This window comes from Vicia villosa, linkage group LG2 (genome assembly GCF_029867415.1).
Source record: "Vicia villosa cultivar HV-30 ecotype Madison, WI linkage group LG2, Vvil1.0, whole genome shotgun sequence".
NCBI classification, from domain to species: Eukaryota; Viridiplantae; Streptophyta; class Magnoliopsida; order Fabales; family Fabaceae; genus Vicia; species Vicia villosa.
The window spans coordinates 82,105,470-82,132,326 of NC_081181.1; the positions used below are offsets into that span (position 1 = coordinate 82,105,470).

The 26,857-nt window shown below is 32.4% G+C and overlaps 1 long non-coding RNA gene across 1 annotated transcript; it reads right to left on the reverse strand.

Moving 5' to 3' along the window:
- Positions 1 to 2,014: 2,014 nt before the first annotated feature.
- On the reverse strand, positions 2,015 to 2,599 carry LOC131646352 (uncharacterized). The gene is made up of 2 exons (XR_009297428.1): positions 2,410 to 2,599; positions 2,015 to 2,277 (listed from the first exon to the last, which is right to left on the reverse strand). It is a non-coding gene; the product is annotated as an uncharacterized LOC131646352 (long non-coding RNA).
- Positions 2,600 to 26,857: the final 24,258 nt, after the last annotated feature.

A 26,857-nucleotide genomic window follows, 5' to 3' on the forward strand; every position in this document is an offset into this window, starting at 1 on the left:
TGTTAATGTAGTATAATTTTTAATAATTTTTTAAAAATATCACACGTATTTTAAGATCTAACGCTCCAACATCTTTCTCTCCAAAACTCTCTGAAAACTACTCTTCTCAAAGGAACCTTAAAGATCATCTCTTGCTCTTCTTTGATAGTAACGAGTGATGAAACTACATGATGGACAACTGAAGAATCTATGAGAATGGAGAGTGATATGTCTGAATATGTGTAAGAGTAAGGAATGGTAGTATAGTAGGCTAATTAGTCAAAGTGTTCTCTGCATATTGAGGATATCTATTCCAATAGAGAATGCTTTTGATAAATTTGGCAATTGTTAGGAGATGTCTCTAAATTTTCTTTTGAGGTATTTTGGAATGTTTCAATGTATTTGAATCATAAATTATTTATGTATTTATGACTTCTTTTATTTACTAACTGGTAAGTGATGCGTACAAGTGTGATGCACATTATGCATACAAGTATTTTAATACAAGTTGATAAGTTATATTTAATAATGATTTTGTTGTGAAAAACGATACCAAAAATAAACTATAAATGGATTTTTGAATGTCAAACAACTTCGAAAATGCAAAAAAGACAATGAAATTGGCTATAAACTGTTATTCTTTACTGTCTCTTTGAAAGAGAATTACAAGTGATACAAAATAAGAAATAACCTCCAACACTTTAATTAGAATTTTTGCTTTTTCACACTTGTCCATTACATAAGTTTACCTAGAGAACAAGCTAACTTAAATAATTGCGAATAACAAACAAGTCCAATTCGACATGATAACAATCCTAACATACTTCGAATATAGTATGAGAACAAACTTTGACGGCATGCTATGATCCTGTTGAATTGTCGAACCATAAAACTACTCTTCGACTATACTAAAGTTCGATCAAATATCCCACAGATTTAAATTTAAAAATTTATATTGCTTTATGTGAATTTGTATAAGAAATTTTTATGAATTGTTAATAAATCAATAAATTACATTTATTGATTCAATCTATCCATTTTGCTTTATATAAAAATGATGCCGAAATGTTTCAATTGGACGAGTTTCGAGGAGTTTCTAGGGATAAGAATTTTGGTTTATCTTTATATGTCTTAATTTGCGTGCAAGGCATTAAAGTATGTCTATTCTCACATGGAAATTAGTTTTCATCTAGAAAAGGTGGGTTGTAATTCTTTGACAATGATTTTGTTCAGTTTCTATTTCTTGAACTGTTGTGTATGGTACAATTGGAGTCTCTTTATTCTAAACAAGAGCTCGGCCTATTGGGATTTTATCTCTACAAGTTTGTGCTATTATATGCTTGGCCTAAAGTAATTTTCAATATTTTTTTTTTATTTTCTAAATTATGTTTACCAATTTTATTAAGTTTTCATAATTGATACTTCCTCTGATATTTTTTAAGTGTCGTTTTAAGAAATTTTTTTTTCTATTTAAGTGTCGTTTTGATGTTTTAATGTTATAATATGTCAATTATACGCTTACTTTTTCAATAATTTCATTTCACATTTTCCATAAAATTCTCCTTTACATAACTCCCATTCAAAGTCAAGCATGTGCTAGTAAGTGAAAATTAAACACTAATTACACGGAATAGATACCAATGTTATATAAAATAAGTGGAAATTAATATAACTTGGCTATTAGAAATGTTTTTCATTTAGCCTTGAAACAAGAGGAATAGGAGTACGTGTTTTATAAAATTTTCAAATATTTAGTGTAATTGAAAACATAAATGGTTTAATGATATAGGGAGAGAGTTTTGTAAAAAAAATAAGAATTAATTATTGGAGAGAGAAAGTGTGAGGTTGGATTTTATTTCATTAAAATCAATATAAATTGGAAAGAGAAAATAAATCGTTGAGTAAAATGAGGGTATAAAGAGAAAAAAAATCATAACAATTCATTGTCTTAATTGGAGAGCTTTTCAATAAAACGACACTAAAAAGGCACGAAAATTTTTATGATAAGGAAACTCTCTAGTCTCTATACAATCTCTTTTCAAATACTTATCCATTTTATAAAAGTATAATAAAAAGAACTAATTCATGTAAGCATATTGTCTATATTTAAACAGACAATTGTAATTATGAAGTGATGTCATTAGATTTCCTATTATTCAAAAAATAAACAAAGGATACAAAACTTGCATGATAACAATTACTCAAAGCATTATTTCTAAACTTAAGTGTCCTCCCATGTTCCACAACGACACCCTCGCAAATTGCAGACCATGAATTGAGGACGGATACACTCATAACCTGAAAAATCAATGTTCAAAGTAAACAAAATGATGTATTGTAAAAAAAAATGTAGTGAATGTTCTCCAAAGGATATAAAAGATTGTGTGTAAGATAAAAAAGAATAATTTAAAAAAAAAAAAATTGACTTACAATTAGCATCGGTTACAATAAGAAAGAGGAAAAGAAGAAGAATCATAGCATAAACTAATTTGAGAATTTGGAACATATTTTTGACAATTTAAAAGACTGAAAACTGTTTTTTCATATTGAAAAGAAAAGCTTGTATGATCACTTTATAATGGAAAAATCTTCCTAGCTGAGTTTAAAGCAATAAATAACTTTTAGCATTTAGGAGTAGTTGCAAGAAACCTTTTTTTAAATTAATATTTAGTAAATGCCTTTTAAGCACACTATATGTCACATATGTCCTTCTAGTTCATGCAAATGATCATTTGACCTTTGTATGCGTCCACATCAAAATATTAGTGATAATGAGAGACCATTCTTTCTTATTTTTTTATTCAAAACAATCTATTACTCCCACAATCCCAAAATAATTGTCACATTTTAAAAAAAAAATTGTCTTAAAATACTTGCCACTTTAGATTATCAAAGCAATTTTATATTTAATCTTCCGATTGTATCATCTAATAAATACTCTTAATTTATTATTTTATCACTTAACATTAATGTCAATTTGAATACACCAATAGTTAATTAGGATAATTTGGTAAAATTACTATTCTCTCTTTCATTTATTAGTGTTTCTTAATTTGCGTGAAATGACCAAATGTTACAAATAATATGGGACGGAGGGAGTATTATTTTTTATTACAATTTATATATATATATATATATATATATATATATATATATATATATATATATATATATATATATATATATATATATATATATATATATATATAGGGTCATGCTAACATGTGCCCTTAGGGCACATGTTAAGGATACTATAATTAGAAAAAGTTAAATGTAATTAAATGCAATAAAGTCATATTTAAAGTTTCGATACATTGAATGCACGCGTTCCAAAAAAATATTTCTATAAATATCTAATTAACTTGTGCCCTTGGGACACATGTTAGCTTTTCCCATATATATATATATATATATATATATATATATATATATATATATATATATATATATATATATATATATATATATATATCCAACATCTTATGCCACATAGTCCTATTTTTGCCACATCATTAAAAATTTATGCCACATCAAATATATTTATATGGGGCACCTCTAAAACCTCATATTTATATATTTTCAAAAAAGTTTCTTTAAAATTGACCCCAACATCTTATCTCACATAGTCCTATTTTAACCACATCATTAAAAATTTATGCAACATCAAATAAATTTATGCAACATCATTAAAACTCATATTCATTTTTATATTTCTCTATTAGTTGTCATGGGTTCAACATCGGGTAGCTACAAAAATCTATTAATTTATCAACTAAATACTAATAACTTCAATATAGAGTAATTTTATAAAATTTAAGATATATTTATATATTTTTATCGCAATCTTTTCATCTATTTCATCATTATTAATATATTTTTGAAAGATAAAATTAATTCTATCCGTTTAAATTATTTAAATCAATATAATACAAGTTTAGTTTAGAAAAATAAAACAATTAACTACTTACAAAAATTTTAGTTGATAGATTAACATATAAAGTAAGACAAAAAAAAGTATCAACCTAAAAAGATTCACACTAAAATTTTACATTCGAATAACTCAAACTCTATGTAAGCAATCATCACCATTAAAATTATGGTCTAAGATAAGCCTCTCTATTTTTCAAAGAATATATTTTTAATATTTTATTTTATTTCTCGAATTATTAAGTTATATCATTAAATTTTATTAAGATGACGTGAATAACCTTATTGAAATAGATGACCTTTTACCTTTTAATCTTGGGTTAATAGCTATTTTGGCCCGTGTCATATGGTCCAAGCAAAACTGACTAAACACATGTGGCATTTAAAAAAATGGAAAAATTAGAAAAACATTGACACATCAGCATTTTGGATGACTTGGCATAGGAAATGTTTCAAGAGTGACTTTTTCCAAATTTTGAGATAATTCATGTAACCTTTTTTTTACACGGGGTTTTTTCTTAAAGGCCCATATGATAAGGGGCAATATATAGCTATTAACCCTTTAATCTCTGACGAATCTGTCTCGCATCTATAAAATGATGAAGATTTAACAGTTATAAAAATATTGGAGTAAAAAAATAAAATGAAATATAAAGCAAAATTATTAAAATTTTTGACTATGATAATTTGTTGTATAGAGTATGAGTCTTTTGAGTCTAAAATTGATCTCATTCATAAAATGACGAAGATTTAACATTTTTATAATTTTTTTTAAAAAATAAAGGATATATGAAATAAAATTATTGAAAATTTTGACTGATGATTGGTTGCATAAAGTCTCAATCGTTCGAATGTAGAATTTCTCCCATCCATAAAATCGTAAAGATTTAATATTTTTTAAAATATTGAAAAATAATAACCGAAAATATAAAGCAAAATTATTTGAATTTTTTTCCATTTATTTGTCATTTTAAAATTTAAAAAGCAGGATCTTATTCATCATTAAGATTAAGTCCTATGTTAGAAAGTATGTCTGCACAACTATTACATTCCCGAAAAACAGACCAAGCTTTTACCATGGGGCAACCAAGAACCTTGGAGATATTATTACGGGTAAATCTCAAACTTACCAAGCTTTTAATATCGGGTCGAGCTTGAACCTAACCTCAAATTTACCACGGGCTAACCATGAACCTGATGAAAACTTTATACGAGTTAAACTTTCAAGCCTAAGCAGAGGTTGAATCACACAATCCTCAAACTAAAGCTTTTTACGGGTTTAACTTTGAACCCATAAAAGATCCCTAAATGGATAATATTCCAACAAGGTGTAAACAAAAATTCCCTTGGATAGTTTTACAATTCTACCATTTTTGAATTATAACTTATTCTCACTAACAAAAAGGATATTCTCGATGATGCGCTTCGACTAAAACATTAGTGAGAGAAAGTAAAAGAAACGTTTAGAGAGAGAAAGTGAGAGTAGGAAGCATCAAAACATGATTCTAGATGTTTTAAAATTAGGGAAGAGACCTATATTTATAGACTAGAGTTGGATAAAAAAGGAAATTGATTCTAATTCTTTTTAAGACTTCATAATCGATTAGCGCTTAATATCGATTGAGTAGATACCCTAAATAGAATCGATTGTAAGTTCAAAATAGGAAAGAATAGACATCTAGTCATTGCACATCATTAATTTGTTATCCTAATCGTTTGGAGCTCAATTTTGAACTGAGCCAATCGATTAGGTCAATATGTTAATAGAGTAGCTAAGACAAAAATTTTCCCAGAGCTATTCTGACAGCTCCCAGTTCATCTGGCACAACTTCAAGATACTTTTGAAGATATTTTCTTGAGAAAAATCAGTTTGAAAATATGTTTTTTTTTTGTGATTTAACCATGCAATTTTATGAGAATGCCCTTATGCTTTGCAAAGTATTCTCTCAGGTTAATTAAGACCGGGATTTCTTGAACTTTATGACTTTGTCAAATACTTTCTTTTCTTGTTCACATCTGCTTTAGGTCTCATATTTTTCTCTCCAATCTCTCAGCTTTGTATGAGTTCTTTATTTTTTGTCGTAAGAATTATCTTGGCCTCTTAAAAAAACCACAAATATGGAGATGCTCCTAAGAGAAACATCTTCACCGCTGGTCTAATAAATAGAAGTCCAGAGGAGAATATGATGATCGTCGAAAAAAACATAATCCATCCATGGTATATGGAGCAAGGCTTCATGAAAGTTACAAACCTTACTCCAAAATTTGTCACGCATCACTAAGGGAATTCTTCACAAAGGTACTTGATAGAAAATTTTCAAATCCCGTTAGAGAATTTTATTCAAACATACAAATTGTTGTAACATCTTTGATATCCTCAAAAAGAGGCGTTGATATAAACATCCATAAATATCACTTTGGTAGAATATTTGAGTTACCCCTCGAAGAAACATCTTACAAGTATAAAGAACATTTAGGATTTACGAATTTCAAGCTATCCATGGCCTTAAAAAAATTTATAATCCCCATGGAAAAGAGAAATCTTCTTATCAAATTAAACTTCTTGAAACCAAAATTTCGCATCATTCACTACTTCCTTACAAAAATTCTCACCCAAGGAGCGTAAACATGAAATATTTCATCGGAGATGATGTAATTTTTATTTGGATCTTAACCCAAAATACCCAAATAATTGGGTGGAAGGAATATTTTTCCATATTGTTCACTATAAATAAGATCCATCAGTAAGACTTCCATATGGAGCAATGATCACTAAACTCCTAGGGAACTTCATATTTGATGTTGCAAAGAGAAACAATGGACACATCGAACCACATGATTGACTACACATCCCTCAGAAATTTGAAGGTTCTCAACAAATATTAAGAATTAAGGGACGACACACTAATTGAAAAAGATGACCTAGAAGACTCAAAAGACGCATCAAATGTCCAAGTCATGGAAATATGTCATAATAAAGTCAAAGACATAAAAAAAATCAATAAGATCATCTCAAGGAATGATGATTATTATAAAAATAGATAGTTTGACTTATGTGTCTTAGTATGTTTTTTTTCCTATTTTTCACACTATTTAAATTCCATAACTTCCCGCATTATGTACTTGGAATTTCAACAAATTTGAATTATTAATAGGGTGATGTTTTTCCTTCTTAAATTCTATAGTATCTATGTTTTCATATTTAAATTCTCACAATTCATATTTACCTATCTTTTTGTTTTGTACAAAGGGAATAAGTATACTCTCATGAAGAGTAGTGTATACTCTCTATTTAATTGGGAGGGGGTTTAACCACTCCAAATATATTTGCTTGTTTCTTTTACCACCTCCTTAAGAGATGTGTTGTTATCATCAAAAGGGGGAGAATATGAAATCCTATCTTGCAGGATAATTGAAGTAATCATGAAATCTCTTAAAAATATTATTTTGATGATAACAACTAAAATGAGTATTTGGTTCAAACGGTTAAATTTGCAAGCAGAGAAGTTAGGGTTTGATGATCATTGCAAACATCCTCTGATTATCGTATTTAACATAAATAAATCTCAAAACTCATCGCCAAAAAGATTCAAGTAAGTGACTATATAATTGATTTACTTGACATGTGTTGAAGCTCCAAAGGGTATAAGCGAACTGTGTTTTGTAAAAACACAAGGATTTTTTCTTAAATTTATATGCCTAAATCACACATAAAATAAAACTAGTTTTTAAGCCTTTTTTAAAAAGTCCTAAAAGTAATTTGAATTGTGCCAATTGAATGAGGAACTATCTGAAGAGTTAGACAAAATTTATATTGACCAATCGATTGACACTTATACCCATTCGGTTAGGTTAGTGCAAAAGTTGTCCTTAAGCTTTTGGAACAATTTCTTAATGAATGGCAACGACTATGTATCCTTGATTTCCTTTTAAACCTTATAAACTTTTAATTTAGGGGCTTCAAATTGATTAGAGCAAGTTCCAATCGATTGGCACATTAAATTTGGCCCAATAAAATTTCCTTTTTCGGGACAACCTCTAACCTATAAATAGAGGTTATTCATGTATCACCCCAATTCTACCCGCGGAATTTAAATGAAATCAGAGTATAAAAATTCACAAATGAAACAGTTGAGGTATCACATATTCATTCACAAAGACAAATCACCTCGTCGCATGAAGCGAATACATAACATTCATAAAGTACTGAAGAACCGACAACATCAAATAATAGTCTTTAACATAAAACAACTCCCATAGAAGTGCAACGGAAACTCAACAGTTTGTTCAAAGATTCATAGCATCATAATTCAACAATTAACACCATTAAAGTGGAAATCTCCAAAAGACAACTCAAGTATTTGCCAAAACATAATAAATCAAAAGCAAGTAAATTAACGTGTTCGTCCCCCCGAGTGCTACGTATCAGAGCGAGAACGACTCAAGACCAACTCGGCTAACCTCCTCTCAATGCGAATCACCTGCACTAATTTGCCAGTCCAGGCCGTCACAATATATATGCAAATGTATTCGACTCAATGAACCGAACATCACACAACATCATCATCATCATTTACTTCACAAAAATATTCGTCACAAGCCACATGCCCATATCACAATTATTACCGATTATTAGAGGTAATACACTTCACACATAATATAACAACTTCATACAACAACGGAACAATTCCGACAATTCACAAAATCAACGGTCTATACCATTAGCAAACGAATCATAAAGATATTCACAACAATCACATTTACGGTCAAATTCACGATATACCGTAAATGTACCGCTAAACCGAATAGTTAATCTAAGTCCATGTTTATTTCAACTAAATATGCTTATTAAAAGTTAATTCAACTATTAATTTAATCGACCAATTAATATCCCAATTTCGACAAAAGAACACCACCATGTTAATGTACTAATTAAACTTAGCTACCACGTAAATTTTTATCAAATTCCGGACAACTAATTATACCGCTTAATTCGGTTATTTCGATCAAACGAGATTGTTTTGCATTTTATTAATTCTATATGTTTCTAAATATATTCCCTATTACTATCCACATGTAGCATACCAATATATGTTATTATATATGTATATAACACAGGTAATAGCATATTGAAACAAAACAACATAAGTAACAGTAACAGTAGAACAAGAACAAAACAAAAGAAACAAGGGAGTGCCGCCCATTGTATATTCCTTTCTTTTTTGTTCTTTTTTTTTTAACCCAGACCCACATTTAATAGTACAACGGCAACCAACAGCAACATCAAAAGAAAAATACACAAGGTAATCCTATCTAACAAATTCAATCTCTAAACATGTGTGAAAATCAAATGAACAATAAAAGTATACATTATACTTCCTATTTTACGGAACAGCAATGTCAGTAACAATGATAAACAGATTCAACACTGTATGGCAAAAACCTAAATCTCCCAAATTCCTAACATACAATCTCTCATAAGCCCCATTATAGGAAGAGAACCCCACCCTTACCTTGGATTGAGTGCAACTCTAAGAAGCTTCAATGAAATTGAGAAAAAATGCACTTTAGAGCAACACTTTTGGGCCCCCTTTCTCCTCTTCACAAACCTAGCCTTCCTTCTTTTTTTCTCTCTTCCTCCGTTCTCTTTTCTATCTATGCTTCTACTATTTATTTTTTTAAATGGAAAAAGAGACCACCACCACCTAATGGGCCTAACAAAAGATACCCCTTAATACTTAGAAATGTCATTAATTAAACCCAAAATTTATTCTACTCTTAATAAAAAAATAATACCACCACTTAAATATCATTAAAATAAAATCTGATTATTTTAATATACCGACTGATTACTCTGTGTCTCATATTTACGGTCTAATCTTAATTACTCGAAAAATTCCCAAAATGCTACATATGACCTCATTAATATTATTAATACTAAAAACATTAAAATTTCCAATCGATTAAATATCGTCCTGCTATCCCGAACTAATACTGACTAAATCACCTCAAAACGCGAAAATCTCAATAAACGTCATAAATGACTAAATTAAGCAAATAATAATATTTTCGGGCGTTACAATTCACTTCATAATTTTACATACAGAAATGTAAGCATTCTATTTCACACTTCACTCACACTCTCTCTCTCTCTCTCTAAAATATTTTCCACTTTCTCTAACATAATTTTAGCTGCAGCGCTTTGAGAAAGTCCTTTTGTTTAGTGAGGCATTTTTGTATTCTAGAAAGGGCATTATTGTAAATTCACCAATGAGTATTTTTTCTTGGTTGAATAATGGATCCATAAGGGATTGTTTGTTTGGTTTAAAAGCTAAACCCTTAACAAGCTTTCATTTGTGGACTTAGGTTTGAAGTAGACGGTTCGGTTCGTAAGCTAAGCTTGGGTAAAATATTTTTTTGGTTCGATATCATCCCAGTTCAGAATCTTATATTTAATTTTTGGTTATCCTGGTAAAAAACCCAATTCAGTTCATAAGCTCAGCCCGGTTAAATTTTTTATTTGGTTCAAAATAAGCCTGGTTTAAACTCTTTGTTCAGTTTGTGAGTTAAGCTTGCTGAAAATCTCACGTTGGTTTTACATAAGTTTGTAGAAAATATCAATTTAGCTTGGGGACTAACCACTTCACGTTGTTGTTTGGAAATAATACTAGCCACTTTAATCTGCAGTTTGAAAGGATTACTAATTACTTCTCTCTAAAAGTTCATATTTGGAAGGAAGCCAATCCACTTCTCTCTATTGTTTATTGTTTGGTTAAAAGTTAGCTTGAAACTTCATTTTTTCCTTTTATAAGGGGATTCGAGAGTTCAACATACTAAAAACAATTAAGATTTATTGGATATTACTAAGATCAAATCTTGGGGACACAAATATGTCTTCTTGATTGAACTAGTATAAATTCCTAGTGTTTTTTCTCTTTCCCTAAACTTTTATTTTCCGCAGTTTTAACTTCCACTATTTATTTCTAAAAATGTTTTTAAACTATGAAAATAATTGTAAATCTTTTCAAACCATAGTTTCTCTTAAACCCACAATTCACCCCCCCTCCATATTGTGTGTGAAGTCACATGTTCAACAATATTATCAAATGACAAATTAATTTTTAAAATGACTTCAATAGTTTTTGAGGAGCCTAGATGGATAATCCATGAGGGATGTTCCAATTGATGTCTTGGATAATTGAATTTCCCTTAATAGTTTACATAAATTTAATATTCATGGGTAATACAAGGTGTAAAACTATAATTTTTCCCCAACCAATTGTGTGTCCATAAATCAATGGTCTTCCCATTACCAACTTGTTATCTACTATGTTCCTTGAGAAAGGAAAAAGGAACCCTTAATTCTAGTCCATATTGAAGAATAAATATACTAATATGTATAGAAAATCATTGATTATTGATATTCTACAACGTGATAAACAACCGACTTTGTTTATTATCTTTATATCTCTCTGGCCAAGACTTCCTTTAGTCAAAAGTGAAAAAAAACCTTTTAATATGTTGTAATCGACTTTCTATTGTTCATGCTACCTGTCCACACAAAATTTCTAATGTAAGAATATAGTTGGTTAAGAAGATTGATTGCCCATTGATAAATCCTAAGACTATACAAATACATGTCTTGTATGACTGATTCGACAAATTGAACAATACCCATCATTTAAAGAGTCCCTTCCAAGTTGCTAGCCTGACTGATAGTTTATCTACTATGATATGAAGATGATGAGTTATAGGCTTGCCTTGGAATATAGGAGCTCCAATATAGTTAAATGGTGTCTATTCCATAGTGAATCCAAGAATATATGCAATGTGCCTCAACCTAGATTCAGAAATACCTCTACCATATAACTTTCATTTATTTGGTTTTATGTGTCTGCCAAAATTCTTCCATTTATCTTGGTGATGATTTTGAATTTGAACCCCTATGGATTCTTCATATAAAGTTATTATTCTAAATTGCCATAAAGAAACACAATCTTCATATCTAACTACTCTACATCTAGTTAAACTTGCAGCAAAACCAAGTACAACCCCAAAAAGTTACATTTTTATGAGATAATATTGTTATCACTCTTTTAAAATTTGTTATGTTCATCCTCTCAGTCACTCCATTTTGTTGACACGTGTTGGGGACAAATCTTTAATGTTGGATTGCGTTGCTCTTGCACTAATGTTTGAAAGCTCTAGTAAATTTTCCTCTTTTGTCAGTACGAAGACATTTTAACTTCTTTCTAGCTTCTGCTATTCCAAAATATGTTTTTAAGTCTCCAATGAGAAAATTCAGCTCACAAAAATATAGTTACAAAATAAAGTTTGAAACAATAGCTTCAGTTTACGTACCAACCGTAAACATTTGTTAAGTATTCTCCTATTGGTTGTCGTGTTCTTTAGGTGAAAGACTTTGCTCGTCTATGGCAACTTTTTTTTCTTCTTCAACATCAGAATTTTTCTCTTTTTCGGTTATATGGGTTACTTTGTTCCTTTTCTTTGTGGGATATCGTCCTATGGCCTCTTCTCCTAGGGTCTGATTTATCTTGAAGGAAAAATCTAGACAACCTTCCTTACCTAATCATATCATTGATAATTTTGTTTAGCTGAATATATTTTTTGCATTATGGATGTTGCATCGATGGAAGCAGCAATATTGAGATTTGTCCATTCTAGGATATTCTTAGATAGGTTTGATGTTTTGATTTTATCTTCTTAAAACTTTGCATTGATTATTTCTTATAGGATGTACTTTCTCGATATATTAAGTGGAGTGTAATCTATGTATCTGGACTGGTGATGACCCTCTTCCTTCTTTATTTTTTCGGGATTATTTTTTAACTCCGCCTCCCTTCATAGCTCTAGGTATGGTCACTTCATTTTCTCTTTTGTTTGTCTCTACTTTCTCGAACCTTTCTCCATATATTATCTTGCTAGCTAACTAGTAACTTTTCCTCCTAATATTTTTGCTTTTTGTTAGTAGATTGTTGAAGGTTTTAGGGATTTTGATTCCAATCCTTAAGTGAATTTATACTCTCGTTGTAGTCTGAGACTCAAAAGGTATTTTTTTATCTTGTTGTCAGCAATCTTCAGTAGCATCACTTCCCTGTTGAACCTTTCAACGTAAGATCATAAACATCTATGAAGATGCCCTCACAAATTATTTGACTCATTCTCCAACCCTCTAAATCATACCATGACTCCTTCAGAATAAGGACAAATAACTTGCATTTTTAAAGGGCCCTTAGTTCATGAAAATTAAAAAGATCGTCGACTAGATCCACATATTTGTCAAGATCTGTTGTTTTTTTGTAGGTTCCCATTCTCATTTTTTTTTTGGAGTTGTTTCAAAAAAAGATTACATCCTCCTCTTTTGAATCATCTGAGGATGAGGAACTAGAATTTCTTCTATGACACCTACCGTTGGACTTGGAGGAGATTGCTTTTGAAATGACAGTCACCAAGTTTTATGCCTTAGGCGACTCTGTGCTAATTGATGTTGTGACAAGTCATCATTATGGTTTAAGAATACGTTGTCTATGAGTCTAAGAGGTTGGAAACAATCGTGATGTAGAACTTCTCAAAGCTAAAAGTTATTGAGCTCAAAAGGGACATATTGCCTTTTGATAGACACGAGTAACTTCCTCAACAAAAATTTTTACTTCATTATTTGGTGCTCAACCTCTCAAAGGGAGATGTAGGTGTAGTGTTGTTCATTTCCTAAGGAGGATCTTTATATTCCTCCACTTGCGTTTGAAGAACACCATCTAAGAGAGGGGGACAAACACTTATACTATTGAAGGAGGTTTGCTCTGACTTCATATGTTAGATGATGATTCAATAAGTCTTTCTTTCAGACAAGGGGTCCTCCTCAAGACTTTGCAAGTCATTAATCGCGAATGGTTGGAGTTGCGTGTTGCTCTTCTTCCTTAATTTTCAAATTTCTGATGTTTAAGAAAGTAATTTGGACGTTTTTTTCATTCCCACATACCACACAATTGTTCTTTCCTCTAAAGAAGCTTTTCTTGCCGATAGATATATCAGGTATCTTTATTCCCGGACCTAGAAATATTGTTTGTCTTGTTGTATTGATGTGATGGAAAACGGGTGGTACCTTAAACACACTTACCCTTAAGTATGTGACAATAAGATATGAGATGTATATTGTTTAAGGAGTTTTTTTATACATGTTATATTAGGAATTTTAGAGAACTATAAACTTTATTTCAATTGTCACCGTCCAAGCGGGCAAATGTCAGAATACAACTTGTTCAATTATCTATCGACTAGGGTTGTTCATGGTTCGGTTTTTTTAGAAAATTGAACCGAACCGAACCATTACATAAAGGCATCTGAATTGTTTCAATTTTTTTAGAACCGAATTGAATCAAAAGTAGTCCGGAATTCCGAACCATACCAAACCATTAGAAGACAATTTTCCCAAACCGAACCACTTGCTAAAGAACCGAATCGTTATACTTAGTTTTGAATTTTTTTAATAAAAAATCTATTTAAATTTATTTTTAACATCTATTTTATAAACTCTTTTAATATATTGTTATACATAATTTTTAACTTAAATTTTTTTAATCTACATTCATAATCAAAATCCAAATTAATTCAAAATTACAAAAATCATTAAAAAAATCACAAATTAGTCAACTTTTGCAATATTTAGAGCTGTTTGGATAAACAGCTTATAACAAAAGTGCTAATCAAAATAAGCACTTATGAATAAGCTTGTATAAGGCATTTTTATAGAAAAAAATATAATAAATTTAAATAGTTTTTATATATGTTATAAGTTGTTCTCATAAGCTATCTTGAAGAACTTATTAAAATAAGCTAAAAAAACCTTATAAAAAATGTCATAAGCTGTTTTAGTAAAGTCTCCCAAACAGGGTCACAAAACTTACATTAGCAGATAAGCTCGAAAAAGTCAATCCTAATATCTATATACAACTTTTCTTAAACCAAAATTCAATCGAACCATTTCTTCAACCAAAATTCAATCGAACAATTTCTTAAACCAAAAGCAACTAAAATTAAACTAGGGTCTTCTGAAACTCTTTTAACTTGCAAAGTAGTCTTCATCATGATCAAGATTAACCAATGTCAGAGATGTTATCTCTACAAAGCAAAATCAAAATTACAACGACAAGTTAGTTATCACATAATCATAACCAAATTAGATATCATAACTAAAATGTAAGCCAAAATTATATTGACAAACAAGAAAGATATCAACATAATCATAACCAACAAGTAAGGTACACTAAAAACAACAACAAAGAATCACTAAATGACTTGAAACAGATCAACAATCACTAAACATTTCTACATTGGTTTTCTATGGTTTTATATTTTCATGACAACACATATATTACAGCTTGTTTTTCGATCAGTAGACAAAGAACAAAGGAATATGAATGTTGCTGCAGAAAGCCTCGAGTATATATATTGGCTCCTTTCGCACATGGTATGTGAAGGACCAAAACTGAATAATAATCAAACTAACCAAAACTTTCATTTACTTTTCTAACCAATGAAAGAAAATTTCTTTACCCACCTCTTTATGGGGGGTCACCCCCAGCGAAAACCCAAAACTGCCCCTGCTTCGGAAATGAACTTCCGAAGTTATTTTTTTTTGATTTTTTTTTTACTTCGGAAATGCATCTCCGAAAATACCACTTTTTTGGTATTTTCGGAGATGCATCTCCGAAGCCATAAAAAATTCAAAACCGTGAATATTTTCGGAAGTTCATTTCCGAAAATATTTCTGCATATACAAATTTCCCTCCTTCACTATTTCATCATTTTTCTCCAAAACTTCTCAAAACCCTCTCTAAAACCCAATCAATCTCCATCAATTTTTCGCCCTAAAATCAAGTTTCAAACCGTTGATCACGTTAAAGGGAGCATAGAAAGCTACAATTTCAGGTAAACATCTCTCATTTCATCCCCTATTTCACTACATTGATTCAACAAATTTATGCTGAAAACTGATATGGTTCGGAAGTTCATTTCCGAAATATATCACCTAATAAATTTCGGAAATGAAATTCCGAAATATGCCCTGGCAGTTAAAAAAAAACAGTTTTGGCCAATTTTGCTAATTTTTGCATTTGTTAGGTATGGTGCATCCGGACAACATTGTGCAAGACGATGGAGTATTAAATCCGGAAATTGTCAACGTTAATAACGATCCGGTTATTGACGCTACTCCCATGATCAATACGGTCGAAGTTCGGCAACATTTTACAAATGATCGGAGTTTCGGTAGTCGAGAACAATTGATTGATTGGGTTCGGAAGGAAGCTAACAAACATGGATTTGGAATTGTTATTTTAAGGTCGGACAACGGAAATAGTAGGCGGAAAGCTTTCGTTGTTTTGAATTGCGAACGGGGTGGTAGATATGTACAATCAAACCGGGTGCTAAAACACGAGGACACGGGATCGAGAAAGTGCGGGTGTCCGTTTAAGTTGCGTGCCACTCGGAGGGTTGATGATTTGTGGCGGTTAACCGTAATTTGTGGAATGCATAATCATGCCTTGGATGTCAAGTTACACGGGCATCCAATGGCGTGTCGTTTGTTCCGCGAAGAGAGAAATGTGATATCGGACCTAACGATAGTCAAAGTGGCGCCTCGCAACATACTTGCCGATTTAAAGCGTAAGAAACCGGATAGCGTTTCAAATATCAAGCAAGTTTACAATGAACGACACAATCTCAAGGTTTTGAATATGGGCCCTCGGTCGGAAATGCAACAACTTTTTAAACTTCTAGGCGATAACAATTATGTTTCAAGCTTCCGTTCCTCCGAGGACAAAGTTACCGTGCGTGATATTTTTTGGACTCATCCCGAAAGTATCAAATTGTTCAACACATTTCCAACCGTTCTAGTCATGGATTCGACGTACAAGACAAACAAGTATAGGCTTCCTCTTCTAGAGATCGTCGGTGTGACCTCGACGGACAAGACTTATTCGGTGGGGTTTGCTTTTTTGGAGTGTGAAAAAGAAGAAAACTTTACGTGGGCCTTGGGAATTTGCAAGTCTTTGTTAGTTGATCAAGAGGTTATGCCAAACGTCATTGTCACCGATCGAGACAATGCTTTGATGAATGCGGTCGATACCGTCTGCCCGACATCGACCGCGTTGCTTTGTCGGTATCACATAACTTGCAACGTGAGAAGCAAGTTGAAACCCGCGGTTGGGACAAAAGATAGGCCGGATGAAAACGGTAAAGTTGTCAAAGCCGGTGTTGTGGTTGAAAGGATAATGTCGGCATGGAAGGAAATTTTGGATGCACACTCCGAAGAGGTGTATACCGAGAAATTGGTACACTTTAGGTCTTTGTGTGGTTCCATTAGAACATTTTGTCATTACGTCGAATCCACCATTCTTGACAAAGTTAGAGAAAAAGTCGTGTGCGCTTGGACAAGTCGAGTTAGACATCTTGGTTGCACCATGACGAACCGTGTTGAATCCGCACATGCGGTCTTCAAGAGGTGGTTGGGTGATAGCAAGGGAGATTTGTGTCGGGGATGGGACACCGTGAACCAAATGCTTGAAAATCAACACAATGAAATTCAAACATCGTTCGGTCGGAGCAAGACGGTTATGGAACACCGGTATAAGGGCCAAATTCTATTCTCCCAATTGATTTACAACATATCTCGAACGGGTTTGAATTTTTTGTTTCATGAAGCTAAGCGGTCGGAGACCACGGGGCCCGATAGTTCATTATGTGGGTGCACCATTAGAAAGACATACGGCCTTCCATGTGCTTGTATACTTGCAAAAAAGAAGAAGTTGAATTCACCAATACGCATGGATGAGGTAGCCGACCATTGGAAGAAGCTTCGTTTTGATGATTTTGACCCGCCGAAAGAAAATGACTCCAAAATCACCATCTCCGACGAGTTGGAAGTGATAATGGAGAAGTTTGCTAAAGCGGACGACACAACAAAAATGCACATAAAAGAACAATTGCGAAAGATCGCATTTCCGGAGACCACCGATTTGAAACCGCCATCTCAACCGGTTAAAACGAAAGGTGCACCGAAAAAGTCCAAAATTACACAAGATGACACGTCAATAAAACAATCTCCTTCCTACTTTGAACATGTTGATGCATCGTTCCCGGAAATTCATGAGACACCGAAGTCTAAGTGTAGTGGTAACAAAGGAGCCCGTATTTCGAAGCCACCTCGTACACCGCCGATCAAAAAATCTCCAATTGTCTACATTGATGAGATGCCACTTTTTATGCACAAATATATCGATAACATCGTTGATGTTGGAGGCGACGGCAATTGTGGATATCGGGCCGTTGCGGGTTTGCTCGGTAAAGGGGAAAATAATCACACTTTAGTCCGACGGGAACTCATTGCGGAGTTGACTTCGTATCGGGACATCTACGGCCGACTATATGAAAATCAAGAAAAGTTTGCAAAAATTCATGATGCACTTGTTCCATCACTTACCGGTATCGCTCCGGTTTCGAAGTGGATGTCATTCCCCGATATGGGTCATCTAATAGCAAGTGCGTATGATATGGTGTGTATCGATTTGACGAGGTTTGGACTAAGTGAGACTTTCTTTCCACTTCATAGTCGACCGCCGTTGGACGTGTTGGGCCGCATCATATGCATCGGGTATCTACGATCGCGGCACTTCGTTCAAGTGTTTTTGAAACCGGGTTGTCCTATACCGGCTACTTCTTATCAATGGACGACACATCGTTCAAATGAGGCGGAGACTTGGCCGGATCCGTTCGTTTCGAGGATGGCGGAGTTTGAAGAAATGATGAGCAAAGAGCGCGAGCAAAATAGAGAGCGGTCGAAGAACGTGCCTATTTTTGACTTAGGATCCACCGATTGGTTCGGTGAATTTTAGTTCGTTCTGGATCGTTTTTGTTTGTAACGATCATTTTTTGTATGTATTGTTGTTTATCATGTAAAATCGGACCGATTCAATACATATATAATATAAGTATGTTTTATGTTGTCATTGCCTATTTTATGCCTATTTTGTATGCTTTTGGTATTGTTTACACAAAACAGAATGCAATGCACAAAATGCAAAATTCACCTCTGTTTCTGCATAATTCGGAAATGAACTTCCGAAATATACATGTCTGGAGCCTATTTTCGGAAGTTCATTTCCGAAATGTCCCCTGAGGCAGGATAAGGTTTGTTGGGCCATCAATGCTCCAATAAGTCTATAAATACTACACACTCTTCTTCATCCTCTTCACACCACAAAACACAAATGACACAAACCTACCCCCACCTAGCATTCGTCTACTTTGAAACCGGCTACCCGATGCCGTTCCAATTTCGCTTCTCGCGCGACACGCCGTTTGCGGAATTGATACCGTCGCTCAACACGCTTTTGCGCTATCCCGAGAATCGAAAGGTTGTCAAGCTCGAGTACCGCTCGCCATCGCTTAACGACGAGGGAGGCATTAAGTTCACACCTTTTGAGATCAAGAACGACGAAGATTTAGCGGTTATGTGGACAATGTTCGACCGATTTTCTTCGAAAGGCCCGATCGAGTTGGACGCCAAACTTCAAAGATCGGCGGACGACGTTATCAAAATGTTGACTCATCCCCACCTACCCGTGTTCAACAATATGTAACTTTAATTTTCAGTAATATTATCGTTGTAATCTTCACCCGATTAAATAAAGCGAATCGTTGTTGTTTTTCATTTTTCTTCTGTCCAGACATAAATTCGGAGGTTCATTTCCGAATTCCATCATGGGGGTGCGTTCGGAGATGAACTTCCGAAACACCACATTTTCTGATAATGTAACTTTATTTCGGAGATGCATCTCCGAAACCAATATTTTATATTAAAAAAAACACGTTTTCGGAAGTTCATTTCCGAAAACACCTTTTTTCCAAAAAAAAGTACCTTTTCGGAAATGAACTTCCGAAACAAGGGATAATGTTGTAAATTTACCAGGGGTGAGAAAGAAGGTTAGGAGGTGGGTGAAGAAATTTTCCAATGAAATTAGATCAAGCATTAATAGCAGGCAACAACTCTCACTCCAGAGCCAATATAACATGCTCATACAATTATATACACATACAAACCATGTAGATTTTTTTAATATAAGTCACATGCTTAATATACAATTAACCTCAAGAATCATTAAAAAGAATATTCACACAATTACAATACTATGAAAACAATATATACAAAAGAAAAGGTTCAGAAACTCATACACACACTATTCGCACAAAATCAGAACATAAGCAACCGAATTTGATTTAGATATTTCAGCCAAGAGGTTAAGGAAGTATAATTTGGAAAATTATAAATATATAAAAGGTTAGAAAATTGATTTACCTTGCTCTAATTGATGGATCTCATTAAGGTCCTCCTCAGAAAATAAGGAGATGGAATTTCTTTTCAACCAATCTTGCGTGCAAACAAGCTCTTCCACCATTTCAGGTATTAGACAAGTGCGATAATCACTAACAAACCTTCCACCCGTGCTGAAAGCAGATTTTGAAGCTACAGTAGCGGCGGGAAGAGCCAACACTTCTCGAGCTATGCTTGCCAAAATAGGTTATCGACTTAAGTTGGCTTTCCTCCATCACAAGATGTCAAACTCAGCTCCTTTATTGTATGGTACTCGTGCTTCTTGTAGATATGATTGAATTTCACTCTTAAGATCAAACTTATGCCCAGTTTCTTGACTGCAGTGACATAAAATATTATCATCGTCATCCTCATTCAGTGGTGTGTCTAGTTGGCTAGATTGAGAGTCATCAACACCTCGATATTGAGCATAAAGTTCTGAAAGAGAAGACTTCAATTTTTCTTTAGATCATCAACCTTTCAAATGTCAGCATATAAAAGACAAATATAAAACTTAGCAATAGACAATTTCACCCTTGGATCAAGAACGAAAGCAATCAATAGTAAGATGTTTATTGTGTCAGGATTTCCCCAATACTTGATGAATTTATGTTTCATCTCCGCCGTGTTTTTAATGTGCTCATTGTCACTCTCTAAATACTTATTGATCCTTTTTCTATTGGAGAATACGTCTAATATGAAGCACTAGTGACATAAAATGATCCATACAAACTATATATAGATTTGTAAAACATCTCAAGCAAGGGAAGCACTGATGCGACATATATCCAATCCTCTTTCTTAACTCCCCCATTTGTTTTGTCCATTTCTTCGTGAAATGTCTTATCTCGTTCATAGAATAAGTCAAAAGATTTTTGATATTGTAAGACAGCCTTCAACATTAAATAAGTTGAATTCCATCTCGTTTCAACATCAAGGATAACAACACCTTTGTATGTATCTTTTTCCTTCACTGCATATTCCATAAAATTTTCTAGTATGCTAGGAGAAGATTTGACATATTTAACCGCATGACGTATTTTTTTATGCAACTTTTATCCTCCTTCAATCCCGATTTTACAATTAAATTTAAGATGTGCGTACAACAACGCATGTGGATAAATTTCCCATTCAAAACAAGATTATTCCCAGACCCCGTCCTTATGCTTAGATACTTAATCATACAGGTGTTTGTCGATGCATTGTCAACCGTTATGGTCAAGATTTGACTCAACCCCTATCTTCTTAAGTAACATCAATATATTTCCAAATCATGTGACCCGAGTTCCTCGTGATTTGACAAAAGTTGATGATTTTCTTATGCATCTTCCATTCACTATCCACAAAATGCACAGTCAAACTCATGTAACTTAAGTTTTCAGTTGAAGTCCAAGTGTCGGTGGTCAAAAAAACTTTTCCACAATTTGGAAAGAATTTTTTCAATTTCTCCTTTTCTTCAAGGTAGAGCGCCCAAATATAACGACTCAATATAGACCGTGATGAAATAGAAAACCGAGGCTGCAAGGTGATTAATAGATTTCTAAACACTTCATTCTCCACAAAACGAAATGGAAGCTCAGCAGACACAATTTTTTTCACAAGTAGCGCTCGACATTCCATTTGATCAAATTTAGAATAGCTTGGCGAACAAACTACTTTCCCTTCTGAAGTTGTACGTTTTTCTCCTTTTGTTTAGTTGGGTTTTATCATTATCATAAATAGTACATCTACCTAGATGAGTCCATATAGCACTTGTTTCAGTACTATACTTAATTAAGACTTCACAGTAGAAAGTATTAGTGAAGTGGTTCCACATATATATCAGACTGCAATTGACACTTTTTTTCATTGGGATGTAGTGGCAATGTAGTTTCTTCATGAGGCCCAACCGAGGTTGTAGAAAGTATTATCTATATTCTCCGCCATCAAATGAAAAAGTCAATAGAATAATTAGAAATTAAATCAAATAATTTGTTCAACAAAAAAATGATGATGTGGCTAACGTCGCTGACGTGGCAGACATGTTTTTCTTTTTTTAATAATTATTTATTCCACTTAAGCTTCGCAATTTGTTTTTTCTATTTTGGTCCCTAAAACCTTAAAATACAAATATTTCCAAAATGGTCTTAAGGGGGATTGAACCCAAGACATTTGGAATATTACACTAATGCCTTGCCACCAAGCCAATTTTATTTCTTGGCAAACGTTTACAACTCAATTGTATATATTACATATCTTAAATAATTATTATTAAAATACTTGTTAAATAATGTATATAATAGTTATTATTACTACACATTTCAATACTGTAGGTAAATAGTGTATATTATTACTACACATTTCAATTCTTTACGTTTCATATTGTAGGTAACTAATTATTTAATAATCTATATAATAGTTAAAAAATTTAATAAATTAATTATTTAATAAAAAAATATGTAAAATATTAATAATCGAGGTATTAATATTTAAAAAAAAACGCACACATTTTTTTCCGACTTAAAATATTTTAATTATTATTGGAAAAAATTATTTAACAAAATTATTTATTACTGTATATTATTATTTATTAGAACAAAACAATAATTATTATCAAAATTCAAAACAAAACAGTAATTATTACCAAAATTCAAAACAAAACAAAATTTATTTCAAAAAAATATCTCATTATTATATATTAAATATTTTAACGTTAATTATTACATCTTTAATTTACCAATTATTATTTTAATTTATTAAATATTTAACATTAATTATTAAATATTTTTCCAATAATAATTAATTTTTTTTCCAATATACAGTAAAATATTAATAGTGATAGTGTTGAATAAAAAATATAATTAATTATTTAACTGTGATAGTGATAGTGTTAATAATAACAGTAATAGTGATAGTGTTATTTAACTGTAAAATGTGAATAGTAAAATTTAACACTTTTCATTTAAAAAAAAAAATCATTTAAACAAAATTAACACAAGTATGTAATATATACTTATGCATTGCAATTATAAAACAAGAAACACAAGTGGCCTAGTGGATATACAAGGTTGTGGTATGTAGGAGGTACAAGGTTCAAACTTGATGGAGACAAAAATTTTGACACTCTACTGTCCTAACAAACTTGACAAAAATTTTAAATCTTTGCATTTTAATATTTACAGGGATTAAATTCAAAAACTCGCTAACTTTCAAGGACCAATAAACTATTTAAGCCAATTAGTGAGATCCCAATTGACACTCTACTGTCCTAACAAACTTTTTATCAATACTAAACATAGAAATGCTATATATTAAGAAGTTTAAGGTTTCTCATTTTTTTTATCAATAAGAACAAGTTTAGTATTCAAGGATTTTCAACACTTACACATCTTGTACACCAACTACATTGCATTTGATCACGTTAATATCATAAAGATATTGTTAACAGAGACCACTCTAAATAAGAAAATGACAGAAGGTTCAGCCTTAATGTGACAAATCAAATGTACCTACCTGTCATACCCCAAAATTTTCCTTCCATATTTCATTCACAATGATTCAAAGTTCAAGATTCAGTCCCAAAGATTACTCATTCAAAAGTCCAGATGATCCACAGTCAACTGGTTTGACCTAAAAAGTCAACCATAATCAGAGCATAGTCAAAGCCTCCCAATTTTGGTCAACATCAAGTATGTGAAGTATAACCATCATTTGATCAAAGATTGATCATGATTCCATTAATAGAAACTCAGAGATGAACAAATACAAAAAGGTTCAAATTAGGGTTTCTTAGGAGAAAGTCAACCCAACTTTGACTGGGCATAACTTTCACATGGAACATCAAAAATTCCCCACTCAAAGCCTATTTTGAAGGAAATTGGATCCTCTACAACTTTGTCTCTCACAAGCTAGGGCTAGAAATGATTCATTTGAGAGATACAATGCAAAAGATTACAGGTCATTTTCAGGCATCCTCCAAAAGCAGTTTTTTCCCAAAGAGGATATGATCAAGATAAAAGCTCCAAATGAAAAATATATTCCAAAGTGGCTTATAGAGGACCTCTTGAGGTTTCCAAAAAGTCTTAGAACTCCTTCATAGCTTAAATATTGAGTGAGATATGCTTGATCAAAGTTAGGCGATTTTGAGGGAAATATGTGAAATAAAAGTGGTTCAAAATGATTATTTTTACAAATGGGCCTAACTTCTCAAGCTTTAATCTTGGTCCACAAGCCATCCAAGTTATCCAAATTAGTTGCCACGAATTATTTGATTTTTTATAATTTTTATGGATTTTTTATTCATTTAAAACATAATAAAAATCAAATAAATCAAAGGAAGATAAAAAAGGTGAATCAAATCCATACTCCAATCATATTCAATCAATATTCAAGTCATATTGGGTGTCCAAATTCGTGCACACCATAAGTGGAAATATTGGATGGAATTTGAATCAATTTAGAAAGCTTTGATAACTAATTTTCAATCAAAATCTTCATCATCAAAGAACAAGATTGGATTGGATTCCTTACAAGTTTGTTACCCTAATTTAGTCTCATATATATACTAAGCAATTGCAGGTGCTAAGGGGGTTGTTTTTCGGTGCTCCAAATACTGAAAACGATGCTCCAAAAAAAGTGAAAAAAAAATTAAAACTGAATTCATGATTGAGGGCGATTGAAGGAGTTAGAGGAATGCTAACATGATTCTGGAAGGATTCTGAAGCGAACCATATCATCCCCTTCAATTTACACGTACAGAATGATGCCTTTAATGCCCACGGTTTGCGGTGATTTTGTTTGCGTTTGTTCTTATTAATTTACGATTTGTTAATACGATTTGATTGTATATATGAGTTTGTGATGATCTTCTGAAGCTTTTGACATAGGTTAATTGAAGTTTGATTATAAAATTGAGAATCCACCATTGTTAGGGTGTAAAAGCTCTAAATTGGGATTTTTTCAGGGAGGTGAAATTACCCCGAATTAATGGTACTATCATGTTCAGAGCATGATTTATAATCAATCCATGTCTTTGGAATTTATTTATTTGTTGTCTTTTAGGAGATTCAAATTGCAGGGGCTATGGAAACATATGAAAACCGTGGCCAAAGCGTTTATGCGTTTTGCAGAAAAAAATTAAAGGAAGGAGAAGCACTGTAGGGCGCGCTGCTTTGTTTTTTAAAAAGGGATTCACGTCATTTGAAGGGTCATGTCCGACTCGTTTCATTTGATTGTCAACAAGCAAGCATGGAACGAATGGCAAAGTGCAAGTATGATTTATCATCCAAACTGGGGTTCGATCCCCACCAGAGGCAATATTTTTCTCAATTTTCTGGATAAGTGTTAGCAAGGTGATCCAGCGCGCAGATTCTTGTCCCGTGTGCGGTGCATCCTCAATCATACACCATCAGATCTCCTGCGACTTCAATCCAATGACTCAGAAAACGCAAGTCTACCATGGAGCTGCAGTAGCGCACCATACAGGATGACACACCAGGTTTCCTTTTATATATATATTTTTTTATATATATTATTTATATATTATTTATAATTGTTTAATTACCTTAATATATTAATATATGTAGGATTTAATTTTTATAATTAGGATTAAGGCTATGACCTTTAAGACTATTTTCCCGATTATATTCCCGACTTTTTTTCCGATTAATTTATTTAATTATTTTTAATTACACAAATCACAAAAACCCTAAAAAGGTTTATACTATTAGGGTTTGTCCGATCCCATGAGTTTTTTAGCCGAAATCTTAGGATTTAATTTATTATTCGTTTCGACCGTATTAATCGGTCGCGATGGGTAATAATCGGTCATTTAATTAATATAATTCAAATACATAATATTTGGCTAAAGGGTTTTAACCATCTTATTGGTTGCGATGATTAGCCTATTTCCTTTATTCTAATTCATTATCATTTTTAATCGAATCAATCGATTACGAAGGGTAATGATACAAATTATTCATAAAATCATTAAAAAATACCATAATTCGTTATCAATAATAATCAAATCAATTGATTAAAATTGGTAACGATACAACTTCAAATCTGTTAACTATGGCGATTGAATCTATTGATCGTTGCGGTTAATAGTGCTAAATCAAATCAGGGTTGTACGCCCAAAACATTTAAAATACACTAAACCACGATACTACAGTGTTTCAACACAGCGATGTTCACAACTACGATAAGGTAATTCAAAATACCTTCGAACTTCGCATTTCAAAAACAATTTCAAATCAACTTCAAACCATTCAAATCAAATTCTAAGGCGTACAACCCTTCCCCGAACTACGTAGACTCTGATCCTCCATAAGGAGGTACGTAGGCACTTGGCAACAAGGCGAGTCCCCCTCTTCCAAACTCTAATCATGTTCAAATAATTAGCCTTTAACTCTATTTACTGTCTGTCATCTTTCTTTATGTTTTGCCATAACCCTTATCTTTGCAATGTTAACCTTTAGGAAAGGGTTGAGGGTGCCTAACACCTTCCCTCGACCTGAATATAGTATCTTACCCTGATCTCTATACTGCGTAGGGTTTCCTATTCGCCCTTCAGAATAGGTG